Here is a 14,703-nt window from a genome sequence, read left to right as displayed (position 1 = left end):
TCTTTTCATTATATATTATAGAGAAAAGAAACACGTAAGAGGGGCAGAAACAATTACTCGATTTTTCGATTCTTCAGTTTCAGTGTTTTTTCAAGGATTAAAACGAGTTTTCTGTTTTTTTCCTGCTACTTAAATGTAAATATTTCCTGCTTTCTTTGCTCCATATAACAAAGCAATCAATGATCAACTGGATATTTTTTGGTTTGTGGACAAAACGAAGCATTTGAAAACATAATCATTTAAATTTTTCAACATTTTCTGTCATTTTATGCACCAATTACTTGATTAGTAGAGAAAATAAGCGCCAGGTTAATCGATTATAACAATTATTGTTCACATAGGTGAGCTAAATTCTTGCAGTGATTGGCAACTTCCATCAAGTCCATGAACACAGTTGACTAGTTAACTTGTCTGGTCCAGTGTTTGTAGTCGTCCTTATCTTATCTTATCTTATCTTTGTTAGTACGGGATTTTAGTTAAGTATATAAAAAAAGCTCCAACAGCTTGCGAGAAATAGTGATACTGAGATATTTAATGTTGCCAGTTTGAAAGTTTTTTGGGCTTGCAGAGTTCCAGACATCTACAGATAGTGGTGGTACAATCGATTTGTTCCAATTCATCTCACATAGGGCTAAATACTGGAGAAGGTATTGAGGGTGTTGAGGGTTTCCCTGTAGTGAAACATGGGGATCCTTTTATGTACAATAATAAATCATCTGCATATAAACTAATCTATTGTGTATTTGCTTCTGTGTGTCTGCAGTAAGACTGTCACTTTTGCTAAAAAGCAAGTTTGAATGATTATTATTCGGAACACTAAAGCCAAGCCACACTCACAGCGCCCTCTCCTGGACCATGTACTAATCACAGATGTGTCTAATGTGCATCTAGGCTGTTTATCCTGAACTGAAGTTTGATCTTTTCTCCCGAGCTCAAACAGAAGTATTTAACAATTTTTTAATAACATGTTAATAAAACCCAGAGTCTCATTTTGAGCATCATTTTGGCCACATTTGCTGAAAACTACAGTTTTACAGCCTTGTAATATTCACATCTTTTGTAAGAACACTAAATGGATGGCTTGACTAATTGCCTCCAGTCATATTCATGCACATAAAGAATGGGAGCCATTACCACTTGACGTGTTTGTTCTGGAGAATTAGTTCCTCCAGCAGAAACCTCGCCGCTGCCCACTGCTGCCAGAACAACCTCACTTTAGCCACCACCACATCGAAATCCATTAATTCTTACCCTGAAGTCATGTAAGAACCCAACAAGCTGGAGATTTTTATTGAAATATGAAAAATAATGTTTGAGGAAAAGTAAAGACAACTCTTATAATATCTCATTTCACACACACACTGCAGCGGCCGTCACGTCAAGGCCTGTAAAAATGCTCTTTAAGCGAGAAGGTGTAAACTGAGCAATGATCCACTTGAAACGCAAAGAGTGTCAGATCCTCTCTTTCTTCCTTTGTTTTTTTTCCCCCCTCCCTCTCTCTCTCTCTCTATCGCTCTCACTCTCTTTCTTTCTTCCCTCTCTGACTGCAGCCCGTCAGATTAGAGAATGACTCTGATCCACCTATTTCTGCTCATCAGCACTGTTATTGAAAATCACCTTCAATTTGCTGCAGATGGCGAGATTACGAGGGGCGAGCCGCTATGTGTTCAATTTGATGTGATGATCACTCTGATTCTTCTTCTTCCTCCAGTCAGGACAGGACAGAAGGAGACTGGCATGAGGGGGAGAAGAAAAAACCCCCACAAACTCAGTCAGTTGGAAAGTAGAAAAGCGTCAGATAAAATGGCTACGCAAGTATAACACGCCGTGATTCAAACGAGATGTGCTACCGCAGCTTAACTGATTGTAGAGACGGAGGCAGAAGGTAAAGAGTATATTGTTTCAAGCTTAAATCACATCACATCATCTTTAAAAGGACCTGATGTTTCTTATATGCAGCCTGAATGGGCTACAGTGGCCGTGAAATATCTAATATCAGTAACTGTGTCAGAGCGTAATGCGTCTGTGTGGGTATTAAGGTAACCCCTCTCCTCCACCCCTGTTTTGTTGTTCTGTGCCTAAAATCGCATCGCATGCTTTAGAAATTGCCTGTATGCGGGTGAAGCCTCTTCATTTTCACACTGACACCTCATTTTTGCTGCTGCTTTCAGCCTGCAAATAGACCGGGAACCATCTTTGTTTGGATTAGACTTATGTCCCCCAAAAGAGTTCTTCTTCTTTCTTTTTTTCTTTCTTTCCATCTGACCCTCTATCTTTTGAATCCCTCTCCTAAAACTTTTATGTATTCTTGTGCCACTGTAACCGATTCGCCAACAAAGGGGAAAGGAGGGAGTAGAAAAGCCACGCTGCAGGCTTGTGCAGAGCTTCAATCAAATTCCTGGAAGCTAGTTGACATGCAGGGTATCGAGGTTCCTGCAAAAGTTATTGAACTTCTTTTTACAAGGTTTTTTTTTTCTCCTCACACGGTGCTTCAACAGCATTTCATACACTGTATATACCTGGCAAAACTTCTCATTCTTTTTTTTCCCCCTCTCTCACGCTCTCTCTCTGTCCAAAGCTGTAGTCTGCAGTTTGACAGGCTCACTATCCCTAGATTAGGTTCTGCTGGTGTGTATGATCAATGAAGCGGAGCCGGCTTGTGGTCAGAGCAGCGCAGCAGGGTTTTGCAGCGACATGCCGCCAAGTCGCTGGATGGTGATAAGTTCATTGTTGTGCCTCCTGTGTGCCCCAGATAAGCCCCTGCATGTCATGAGTTCACCGCCGCTGCGGCGGTCCCAGCTGTGAGGCAGATACAGCTGGACGAGACTGTGAGTGTTCAGACGCGTCGTCAGGCCCTCCTCTCAGGGTGTTTAGTGCAATTTTTTTATCAACCTGATTACAAAGGCAAACAAGTTTTCTATATTGAACATATGGTGCCTCTCAATACTTGAGGCGGTGAATATATGTGCTCTATTGACACAGCATTAAAACAAAAACAAAAAAAAAGTTGCGTTTATACAGCCTGAAATCTGGCAGTTATAATAAATAGTGGATGGGAAATTGGATAAGGGAGAGAAATGCTGTCCCCATTCCTTCCTCCACTGTTTTTTCTGAACCAACAATAATTACTAAAATGTAGTTTGATGCAACAAAAGTGCAATACAGTGTTTGTTAATTACACTAGAGCTGCATGTTATGGTAAAACAAATAATTTTTTGGGCTATTTCATAATGATTCATATTTGGGATGACTCATCACTGTCATTTTTATTAAAAAGTTATCAAAATAATAAAAATTTGAATTGGTTTTGAGTCAGCCAACAAACAAAAGAGCATTTTCTCATGTGAAGAGCAACACTGATTTGGACATGGCCCTTTATAGTCGTGTTGTTTTTTTTAATATTTAGCGATTAAATGTGCAGCCTGACAAAAACACTCTTTGAGAATTTGAAGGACTGAATGAATGATTGCACATTTGACCTCGGGTGGTGTGATGCTGTTTTTCACCCACTGCGAGTGTCATACTCTGCCACATTCTTTCATGTTATGCAGTCGATTCATGAAAAGGGCTGCAGAGTTTTTCCTTTTCTTTTATTGGCATTAGGAATGTTGTGGCCGCTGTTTGCGAGCGTGCAGCACGTCACACTCAACAGATTACATTGTTAGTCGATCCATACGGCATTGACGTTTTAGTCTGAGGCAAACCTTCCAATGGATGCTCTTGTCTAACTGCGGGGAAGAGGCTCAACGGACTCCAGAGTCATGGATTATACAAACCAGCAATGCTCTTCTCATCTTTGCTTTCAACTGGAAACGGGACGAGTTGTAGACACTGTGGCTCAGTGGACTAAAAAATTCATCCGCAGAACGAGATGGGGAACATTTTATATAATTTTCTTTTTTAAAGACTGATTTCATTGTTTACGTTTTTTAAGTCTCGAGGGGCCCCGCAACTCTTACAAAACAATGTGTCAAGTATAACATTTATTGAATCAATATTAGAAGAAACGTTTCACAATTCTTTCAATAATCTGTTGTGCAAATAACATTTTTGCTTTAGCAATACAAATAACCTCAATATTGTTTTGTAAGAAAGCAATTTTCAAATTAAAATATGAACTGTGCCATTATAACTATAATAACATTATAACTATTTTTTAAACAATAAATACATTTGGATAACAAAGAATACTTAACCAATATCAATAATTTGCTGTGCAAATTACTTTTTTAGTTTTAGCAATCCAAATGCTGTCCCCTGCCAGTGTTTTGAGACACAACACATTTAATCATTGTTCCGTTCGGCTGACGTTGGCTTGTTGTTAGTTTCCGAAACATTGCACAGTTTTCTTTTTGTCCCCTGTCAGAAACTTTTCTATTATCCAACCCTTGTCACCAGTATAGATTTTGTTGTGGTACGTCACTTAAATGATTCCGGGTCACAGCGAGACCAAAAGTTCCGCCTGCTAAACTTTGCAGGCACGTCTCCTCGACCTCGCAGGTCTCCTTGAAAGTCTCCACGCCCCCCCCGGGGGGCCCGCCCCACAGTTTGAAAAAGGCTGTGTTAGGGTTTGCATGTAGGAACCGCAGACTTCAACACACTTCCATAGTATCTCAATCATTTTGTGATACTTTAGTGCAAATTGATTTCCGACCACTGTATACAAATTCCTGCCTGATGTACACAATCTCATCCAGACTGTGTCATATCTGTGTGTCAGCAAAGTCGCTTCACTGGGGAGTGTCTCTCTCTGCCCCACTGGAAATCAGATAAACGGCCTCTTTTTGCTCCATCTGTTGTCGTTAGCCAGACACACTGTGGCTTAACAGTTGCCTATGGGGTTATTAGCCTCCTCTATCTCGTTTTGGTCTTATTTTCATCATTTATGTCGGCTGGGACGTTTACTGACTGACTTTATTGCACACGTTGTGGATTAGGGGCCTCACTATTGGCACCAATCTCACCAATTTGGATGCATTGCTTATTCACAAAGACCAAGATCAATTCATTTCGATTTGATGCAACGTCAGACGGATAACTCTCTGAGTTGTATTTTCTTTGGCAACATCACAACTAAAACTTATGTATATTTTTTGAGCCTGTCAGAGAAAAACTTAATTCTAAACAGGAAGTGAAGATATGATGGGTCTGTTTTCAGACCCATAATGTGCCGACAAGTAGGTTTGGACATTTTCGGGTGTTCAGATCATTAGCCGAATATTCGCAAAGCTCAACTTTCAGAATTAAGAAGATTTCATTAGGAAGCACCAATCGTTCCATTCTTTGGCACCCTTCCCCTTGGGGTACCAGGGTGAAAAGGTAAGGTACAGTCAGCTGTTCCCTCGCAACTTCTTGTCTAGTCGAGACAGCCACAAACCAATCTTTTCATGTCGTAGTTTGTTGTCATTGGTACGACGTCATGCTACTTGGCCCCACCCACGAACCAAACTACTTCTCTCAGTTGAATCGTGTGCCTGACCCAGGACTTTATCGTTCCAAAGTGTGCCATGATGGAAAATAAAAAAAGGATGGCGAAGTCTTACGTAACTCGCTGTGAGCAGGGTTTGAACCTGCGCAGGGAGAACCCCCATTGGATTTCGAGTCCAACGCCTTAACCACTTGGCCATCACAGCTGTTTGTGTGTTCCTCATTATACCATAATACAACTACACAGTCCTCCCCAAGGTTGACTCTGGGTATCAGCAGAGGAAGGTGCCAGACTTCTTGACCTGACGTCTCCCCCTTTTCTCCAAAACCTTACATATACCATAATTCTGGGATTCACAGAGAGAATGACAGATGATGCCCAACTGTTAACATCTCCTTGTCCATGTTTGGCATCATATCAGTTCTCAGTTTTCCTCAGAGCTGAGCTGTTTTCCAATAAAGCTTTTTCCACTTAACTCATCACTGACTCCAGAAACTCCATCCTTGGTCTTCGTCTTCCCTGATAATCACAATCTCCGCAACAGAGCCCATGAAGGTGTCGATGTGGATTAAGCTTGAACTTAAATGTTCTATGTTAAGTCAAATACCTCAATGAGCCATTTTTACAAAGCATGTGTTGACAGTAGAGGCCGTTTGAAGATGATATTTCACACAGTGAAACTCTTTTTGGCAGCGATCGGCACCATTGCAGCATACGCTTCCCGCTCATGCTGCATAATATGCAACATGATGAGAAACAAGTAGCTGTTCAAGCAGTGCTGAGTTACTTGGCAGGCTTTCTAAATTGCTCTTTAGGGGTGTGTGCAGCACTTCCAATGGAACGGCATGCTAAAGGAGTCAAGGTGACTCGAGGAGCTGGGTCAGTTTAGTCACTTTTCTCCTCAAGCAGGTCTCTCGGGCACTTTATAATGGGCCTGATGAAATATGGACATGCAGATTGGCAGGTAAACTAACGTTCTTTACAAAGAGCACAGGATATTGACCTATACTGCAGTGTTACAAAGACAAGTGCTTTCTTAAAGCAGCCCTGTGGAGGAAAAAAGAGACAAGGATTTCAAACGCCGCTTCATCCGGCCGACAGCACAACAGAGTGCGTGAGGCATTAACAACGTATGAATGCTGATTGTGCGAGGATGTGGGTGAAATGGTGATAAAATCTCCCCCCCCCCGCACTTTCGACATATATTTCTCCATCATGGAGATTAAGCTGTTTTCCATATCTGTGGCTCCGCAAGACAACAAATGGGTTAACCAATGAGACGTAACGGAAATCGTAATTCATTCGTCTCAGGACGTGAAAATGGCTTTTATTTGGCTTGGTGTTTGTCTGGTCTGCTGCGTGGCGCGCCGCCGCCTGTGTGGGTACTGACGTGCATGTTGAATTAAGGCAACATGTGGATGAGACGACTGCGTTACAGGAGGGAGCGCCGCTTCGTTAATCTCGTTCTACATGGAGCAACACATAAATTTATGCTACAGATTGATGCAGTGGGAGAAGGGATTATAATTGTTCTTCTTGCCAAAATGACATGGTTGGTTCATACAAATGATCATGACAAACATTTGTCTCTCCACCCTTGTCGTCTGGCAAGTGGAATGTTGTTGTTTTATTGAAAATGGAAAGTTGCCGACAGTCAGGTCTGATTTATATTCTGTTCCTCGCTTGACAAAACTTCCCTCAAGGTTCTTCATTTATGCCTCACTAAAAGGTTTCAGTCGTCCGCATGGTCGCCTCTCACGCTCCTCCAGTCGGCTTTTTTTAGTTAAGTTGTATCATCTCGACTGTCGTAGCCTCTCAGCTTGTTAATTTGTATCTATATTCGTGCTGCTTTTTCTCTTTGTTTTTGGATTGTGGATTGATCTGATTAAATTGCTTAGGTATTAAAGGAGGAGGAGATTTGAAACTTTTTCTTCTTCTGGGAAAAAAACTGCAAAAAGGATTTAGTCATTGTGCCAATTGAGCCAAATAAGAGAGCAATGGGGAAATTTTGTTTTGGTTATAATCTATTGTGAAACCAAATCAATTGGTATTCCTATGGCTGATGCTGATCTTTAGATATCAGGGCATCTATACTGACTTTTGAGTTGGTTTCTCTGCACATTTATAGTGTTTTTAATAAAGAAATATGCATAAACTAGATATAAAATACATTAAACAAGACATTTAATTCACGCTGTTTTGATGCATTTCTCAAGGTTCTGAGCACAAAAATGTACAACCATATGTTAATAAGTAGTCAGTCATCATCTAACCGCTTTATCCTCCACCAGAGGGTTGCGGGGGGTGCTATGCCAATCTCAGCTACATCGGGCGATAGGCGGGGTACACCCTGGACAGTTCGCCAGTCCATCGCAGGGCCACACACAGCTAGAGACAAACAACCATTCACTCTCACACTCACTCCTATGGGCAATTTAGACTGTCCAATTCACCTAATCCCCACATTGCATGTTTTTGGACTGTGGGAGGAAGCTGGAGAACCCGGAGAGAACCCACGCACACACAGGGAGAACATGCAAACTCCATGCAGAAAGGCCCTTGGTCCAACCGGGGCTCGAACCCGGGTCTTCTCGCTGCAAGGCGAGAGTGCTAACCACTACATCACCGTGTGGCCCTAAGTAAGTAGTATAATTGTTAAAAAAAAAATTATATATATATAAGAAATTAAAATAAATTGCTGAGGAACAGTTTGATCTGTCCAAAATATGTCTGTATGAATGTAGCCGTAGCAGTTTGTCTTGTAACCTTGGCAATTAAAGTCATTAGTTTTTTTTAGTAACATGGTGCAAAGAATTACAAATGGTATTTCAGGCTGGAACTGATATAAAGAATATCAATTCAGATAATGACGATAACTTGGCAGATAAACAATGTCTCAGCCTTTTTAAAGAGTTTTTAAATATTTGATTCAAACCTAAGGCAAATGTGTCGTGATGAGGAACGAGTGGTGTGTGTGTGTGTGTGTGTGTGAGTCAGTGGGGGACGTGTGTTGTTCACTGAAGCCAAAGCAGACAGGAAAACAGAGCAGAGTGGTAGATGGTGATGTTGAGAGAGAGAAAGAGAGTGAGTGAGATAGAGAGAGAGAGAGAGAGAGAGAGAGAGGTTATATAACTTGGCTTCAGCCTCCTCAGGTGTGAGACATCAGGCCAGATGGACTGACCGCACACATTATCGTTCTGTTGTCATGGTGCAAAAACACACATGCCAGGTCATTTGTAAGCTTCCAGACGCCTCACAATAACTGTGGACAATGCTTATTATGGTCTGCTGATGTATGTTCAGAGCCGTGCTCCAGGTAATGCACATGTGGGGTCAGGTAGACGTGTGTGGCACCCAAGACCGACCCTGACGCCCTGCTAACAGGACACTATGCCTAGCCTACAAAGTGCTTCATGGGTCTGCTTCCACCCACTTAAATGCTCTCCTAAAGGTTTATGTTACCCCTTGACTGCTCTGTTCATCAAAGGATTGGCGGTGTCAACACCCCTCACAAAAGACAATCCAGACTTTTTTCATGTGACGTTCCACACTGGTGGAATGACCCCTGTGTATCTTCAAGAAGCTCTTGGAGACAAAGCTCCTCCAAGAGCATCTTCCATCCGAGCACCTAGTCGAGTTCTTTCTAGGACTACTTCTTTGTAGCTTATTCGTCTTTTGTAAATTGCTTTGGATTAAAGCGTCTACTGAATGCTTACATGTAAATGTAAATGACTTTAGTATAAATGAATATGTGGGCATGCATGAGTGACTGAGTGAAGGACTTCCTTATATTATCTTGCATATCCTTAGCTATCCAATTAACGTCTGGAACTTTAATGTTAAGCTCTGTTGTTGGACATTTTGTCTTTGGACGCCCTGATGATGTACTTTCAAGGCATTCTCTGGTGCAAAACTCTGTTGGGTACAGAAAATCCTTCACCGCTCAGGGATGGAAGGACACATTTGTTGGCCACATTTGGAGGATACTTGGGAATGGGATATTGGAGTTGCGATGATTCCAATGGGACAGTCGTAATAGAATAGCAGTAATCTGGTTGTTCAAATGGGGGATAGTTGAGTCATGGTGATTCAAATGCTTTCTAAAGTGTAGCTGCCAAATGAAACGTGCAGTGGTTTGGATTGAATGTGTACACCAAAGCTGTCGCTGCAACCATTTTGACATTTTGCGATTCCTGAATTGAGACACATCTCGTCATTGCTGCTTTTGATTGTATATAAACCACAACTGTAGCTGCAGAGGTGGGAGTGCTCGCTATATTTTGTCTGCATGTACACACGGTAATTAATTAATAATGCCTCAATGCCTTTTTCTGTACTCCTCAAAAAACATTTTTAAACTTTGAATCTTGGCAACGGTGTGATCCATCTGGGTTTAATCTGTGATCGTGTTCACAAAAAACGGGGTGTGGGACTTTCTACCGGTGGGAATTTCCCTTATCACAGCCAAGTGGATTCAGTCTTGCTGAATCTCATCACACCGAGCATCATGCAATGTATTTTACACGAGCTGCTGGCAAGAAGCTCCTCTGATCTCAGTTCACCTTGAAGTGGGCTCGGTTCACGCCGTACGCCACGCGTTCCATTCACAATCATCCGACGTGAGATTTTTTAAAAGAGGAACTTCTCAAACGACCACAAATGATCATATGCCGGCTGTCGTGATTAATACGTTGGGTAGCTTGTTAGGAGCAAGCTCCGACTTTGATTGATTGCGCTGTTTCTCGGTCTCATTCATGTAGAAAATTGGCATAGCCTGGTGACGAGCATCTTAAAACAAGGCCAGACGTTTTCCCGTGGGGACATGGGAGAGATTATTTCTGTCTGCAAAGGATTTCTACAGGTTTTATTTGTCTTCTGACTTTTCTTTAACCTTTATCCTGGCAAATATGAGTAGTATCATGTTTACATTTTCAAAATCTATACACTGTGTATCCATAGTATGCTTTTATTCAAGAAAACAAACAATACAATAATAGATATGTAATAAATATGATATATTGGTCTGAAAGAACAATAATAGTAATAATAATTATAATAATTAATAAAACAAATGAATATAAAATATAAAATAAATAGCTTTAAATATGTATACCAAGCACAAATACGGACATATTCCTGTATCTCTATACGTTCTGAAGTACATAATTAAAGTTCCTTACTTGTAAATAAAAAGTTGATAAATAAACAAGGAACGTTGAGTCCAGATAAAATAACATAAAAGTGTGTATTTTATTTCATAAGATGAGGAAAAACAACATGAAAACTTGATTTATCTAAAAAAGTAAACTCAACCCAAAATTAAATAAAGCATATATTTATTTATTTAAAATCCAAAAATCTAAATAGTTGTCTGCTAATTTAATAAAAACTGAAATAAAAACACCTTCAAATAGCTTCAAATATCAAATATCATCCATATTCATGGCTTATTCTTTCCACTCATAAACCCAATCACAATAAATGACATTATATATATATATATGTAATTAAATAATATCCATAAATACGTATACCCACATATTGCTGCACACGTTTTTCGTCCTTGTGCTCACATTTACTTCTGTATTGGCATTCCTGTCTCTGCTGCCTGGGTTGTTGATAGTGGTGCTGAGAAGGTTTTTGATAAGGACTGGAGAACCATTTTCGACTGCTGCGTTTACGAGCCTGTGAAGTCCATAGTTTGGAAACTTGGTGGGGTTTGAAGTCTGAAGTTTGAGTCGAGATTAGACCTCTGATCTAAAAGCCAACTCTCTCTCTATATATATTTCTCAAGCTATTTCTTTTCCTCTTTGTCCCACCCGAACTTTAGTACACTATTCTCACCGTCTGCCCATTACACCTTCGATTGTAATGCCCCCCCTCACCACCACCTTTACTATCTTCCTGTCTCACTTTAACAAGAAGCTATGACTGTGAGAGGCGAGGTAAGAGAGGGGCAGCCTCCCCTGACACCGCATAAGGATGTGAGCAGAATAGCTTCAGCTTTCATCCTCTTCACACACACACACAAACCTGTTTTTATATCTTAGTGAGGACGCAATAACATCACAACTAAGTGAATAAACCTAAACCCAATTCTAATCCCAACCCTGAAATAAGGCCCAAATAAAATCCCCACAAAGATAGATTTGTACGTTCCTTGGACCTCACAAAGATAAAAGTACACACACACACACACACTGCTGCTGTTAAATCCCAGTTCAAACACACTGCTCCGTGGCCATATGGTCTTCCTCCTCTTTCTTCCTCTCCCACCGGGCGAAAACCGGTACCTAGAAAACAGACTGTTCCTCTCAGACTGTTGTTTAGCAGCCGATCTCCCTGAGACACAAACTGTTCCGTGGGTCTCATTACTCCCGAACAGCCCCGTCGATATTCCCCACATTAAACTGTGAGTTGTAAGATTTAGAGCAGCTGTGTACCCCGCGGTCTTTGCCTCTTGTGTTTGCTGCCTCTCCATGTGTTGTGTACTTTTCTTTTGTTTTGAAAAGAAAATCAGACACGGTGCCTGAATGCCTAAAACAGGAAAAACAAGGTGTTATATAACAAAACACCTGTCTTTATTAACTAAGTCACAAAGTGCGAACTGAGCGGATAAGAGAGACGTTCTCCTTTTATTTCTGAATTAAAATCCGATTGAGTTTTAGCACTTAACTATCAGGGAGTCGCACACTGAAATGTAAACATCAACACAGACGAGAATGAAGACTCTAGAGAGAGAGAAATGGAATCTTAATTGAGCCTATTTTCTCTTTTTACTGTTGCAGACAGACATATGCCTTTTATTATATTTATTCTTTTCTGCTTTATTTTGCTGCACTAAATTGAAGGGAAACTAAACCCCCACCTCCTTTGAGGCTATTGTCGCCCCAACGTCTGATTTTTTTTAAATGCCAATAAGTGGGCTGAGAGTTGAGGGAGTTAGAGTAGCGAGCAATACGGGGGGGGCGTGGTCTGGTTACTCTAAACAGTGAAGTTCTGCACCTGGATCAGGGTTCAATATTTTTGCTAGATACTCATATACAGTTGAAACCAGAAGTTTACATACATTATTTAAAAAGACACATATGCTTTTTTTTCTCACTGTCTGACATGAAATCAGACAATCAGTTTTCCTGTTGTAGGTCTGTGAGGATTACCAAAATTATTTCTATTTTGCTAAATGCCAGAATAATGAGAGAAGGATTTTTTATTATGCCTTTAAACAATTTGTGAAAGCCCTAATGAAGATGTCTTGTCTTTGGAAGCTTCTTTGGGAAAGTCAAAAAAAATCAACCAGATATGGCAGAACCAGACTTGTGCAAGTCCACAATTCTCCCTGATATCTTGGCTTGGCTTGGCTTGGCTTGGCTTGACATGATGTTACACAAAGAAGCAGTGTGTTTCAGGTATGCCTTAAAATACATCCACAGGTGTGTCTCTAATTAACTCAAATGTTGTCAATCATCAGAAGCTTCCAAAGACATGACATCTTCATTTGGACTTTCCCAAATTGTTTAAAGGCATAATAATCTTAGTGTATGTAAACTTCTGACTTTAAAGAAAGTAATAAAAACTAATTTTGGTAATCCTAACGGACCTAAAACAGGAAAAGTGATTGTCTGATTTCAAGTCAGACGGGTTAGGGTCTGGAGGGTTAGGTCTTTTTAATATAGTGCATGTAAACGTCTGGTTTCAACTGTACACCTGGGTTTCTTTAATTATATATTTTTTGGAAGATTTGACATCTTGGTTTTAGCAAAGTTTTTGAAACATCCCGTTTGATTGAAGTGACGATAATCAAATAGACCTGGGCCAGGAGTGCAATCAGAATGTAGATGGGAAACATTTATTTAAATAATAAATTAACATTTACCCCATTACTTATAATATAAGTAACTTATAATTCAGGGCGGAAAAAGGGCATTATTTTTTCCCCTGAAAAAAAATAATAAAACACCATGAATTCTGAGATTAAAGTCATAATTCTGACCGTAATCAGAATTATGACTTTAATCTCAGAATTCATGGTGTTTTATTATTTTTTCTTACATGTGGCCCAAATACTCAGCCATAGAATTGTGTCATAGGTCATTAGTTTATTGTAAAATAACTCACAGAATGTAAGACTTGTGCACCATAGTTAAAAAAAGACATTCATTAAGACTAGGGTCAGTTTACAGGACATACATGTCAAGCTCAGCCTGGATCTTATGAGCTGCTGCACTCGTAAACTTTTGATTCCAGACGTTGCTTGTTGACAAGTTTCTGTGGGAGACGCACATCCAGAGCAGAGCAACACATTCATAAAATATCACAAGATGTAGGATGCGATGTGTTGATTAGATGGCCTAGATTTCTGCCATGTTCTTACACTATTAAGCATTTTGCCCCTTTTTTATTTAAAGGACACAGAAGGAGAACAGGGAAATGTTTGGTTTATGAAGTAATAATGACTTCTAGTGCTGTACAGTACAAACAGTATTCATATCGACATTTCCAGCAATATATGAGGTGAGTCTGACAGGAATAAATTACATAAAAAGAGCTAAGAGACAAATTGAACTGATTTAGAATTCACGGCACAGAGCATTCTGGCCCTGACCAGCAAGTTGCCAGACTGCGAGGAAAAACTGCTCTCTCTGCTGCTGGCCTGCTTAATGTTTCATCACGAGTTTAAAAGACCTTGAACCATCAACAGTGGCTTCAGATAATATTCAGGCAAACAACAAATAACAAAACAAACTGTAAATTCACATTTCACAACTTGAAAATGTCAGCATAGATGAAGAGGACTCAGGTGTGGAGCAGGTGCCTCGTTGTAAACTGCATTTTAATTTTAATTGGAACACAAATTGACAGTTTTTTCCCGTCACTCTCCACTCAATAAAGGAATGAAAACATGTTTTGTATAATTATTATTCTTATTATTCTTATTATTATTGTTATTGTTATTATTCAGTACTTTCCGAAAGCCTCATTCCCATTCTGGCGTGAGTCTTATAGAGTGTGTCCCTAAAAGCTTTGAACAACTTGATTTGCGCAGTTAATCATGTTTCTCCTGGCAGATTCTGTTGGGCTCCGTCCGATTGGATGAGAAGTGTCTCTGAACTGTCATCTTCAAGTCGCCCACAAATGGGCTATTAAGTCTGGGCTTTGACTCGCCTCTTAGACGCAGTCAGAGACTTGGCCTGAAGCCACTACATGCTTTTTGTGAGCTGGTCTTTCTTTTATTTTTCAATATTTATTCTTCCGTTGATTGTGGCCAGCCCTGT

The 14,703-nt window shown here is 40.3% G+C and overlaps 1 protein-coding gene and 1 non-coding gene across 7 annotated transcripts in view; one reads left to right on the top strand and one right to left on the bottom strand.

Moving 5' to 3' along the window:
- Positions 1 to 14,703, top strand: part of astn1 (astrotactin 1) — a 371,669-nt gene that overhangs the window by 48,990 nt on the left and 307,976 nt on the right. The window lies entirely within an intron of this gene.
- Positions 5,550 to 5,633, bottom strand: trnas-cga. The gene has a single exon. It is a non-coding gene; the product is annotated as a tRNA-Ser (tRNA).

This window comes from Solea senegalensis, linkage group LG1 (genome assembly GCF_019176455.1).
Source record: "Solea senegalensis isolate Sse05_10M linkage group LG1, IFAPA_SoseM_1, whole genome shotgun sequence".
Lineage (NCBI taxonomy): Eukaryota > Metazoa > Chordata > Actinopteri > Pleuronectiformes > Soleidae > Solea > Solea senegalensis.
The sequence above is the reverse complement of the archived record's forward strand: the minus strand, read 5'-3'. Positions and strand labels throughout refer to the sequence as shown.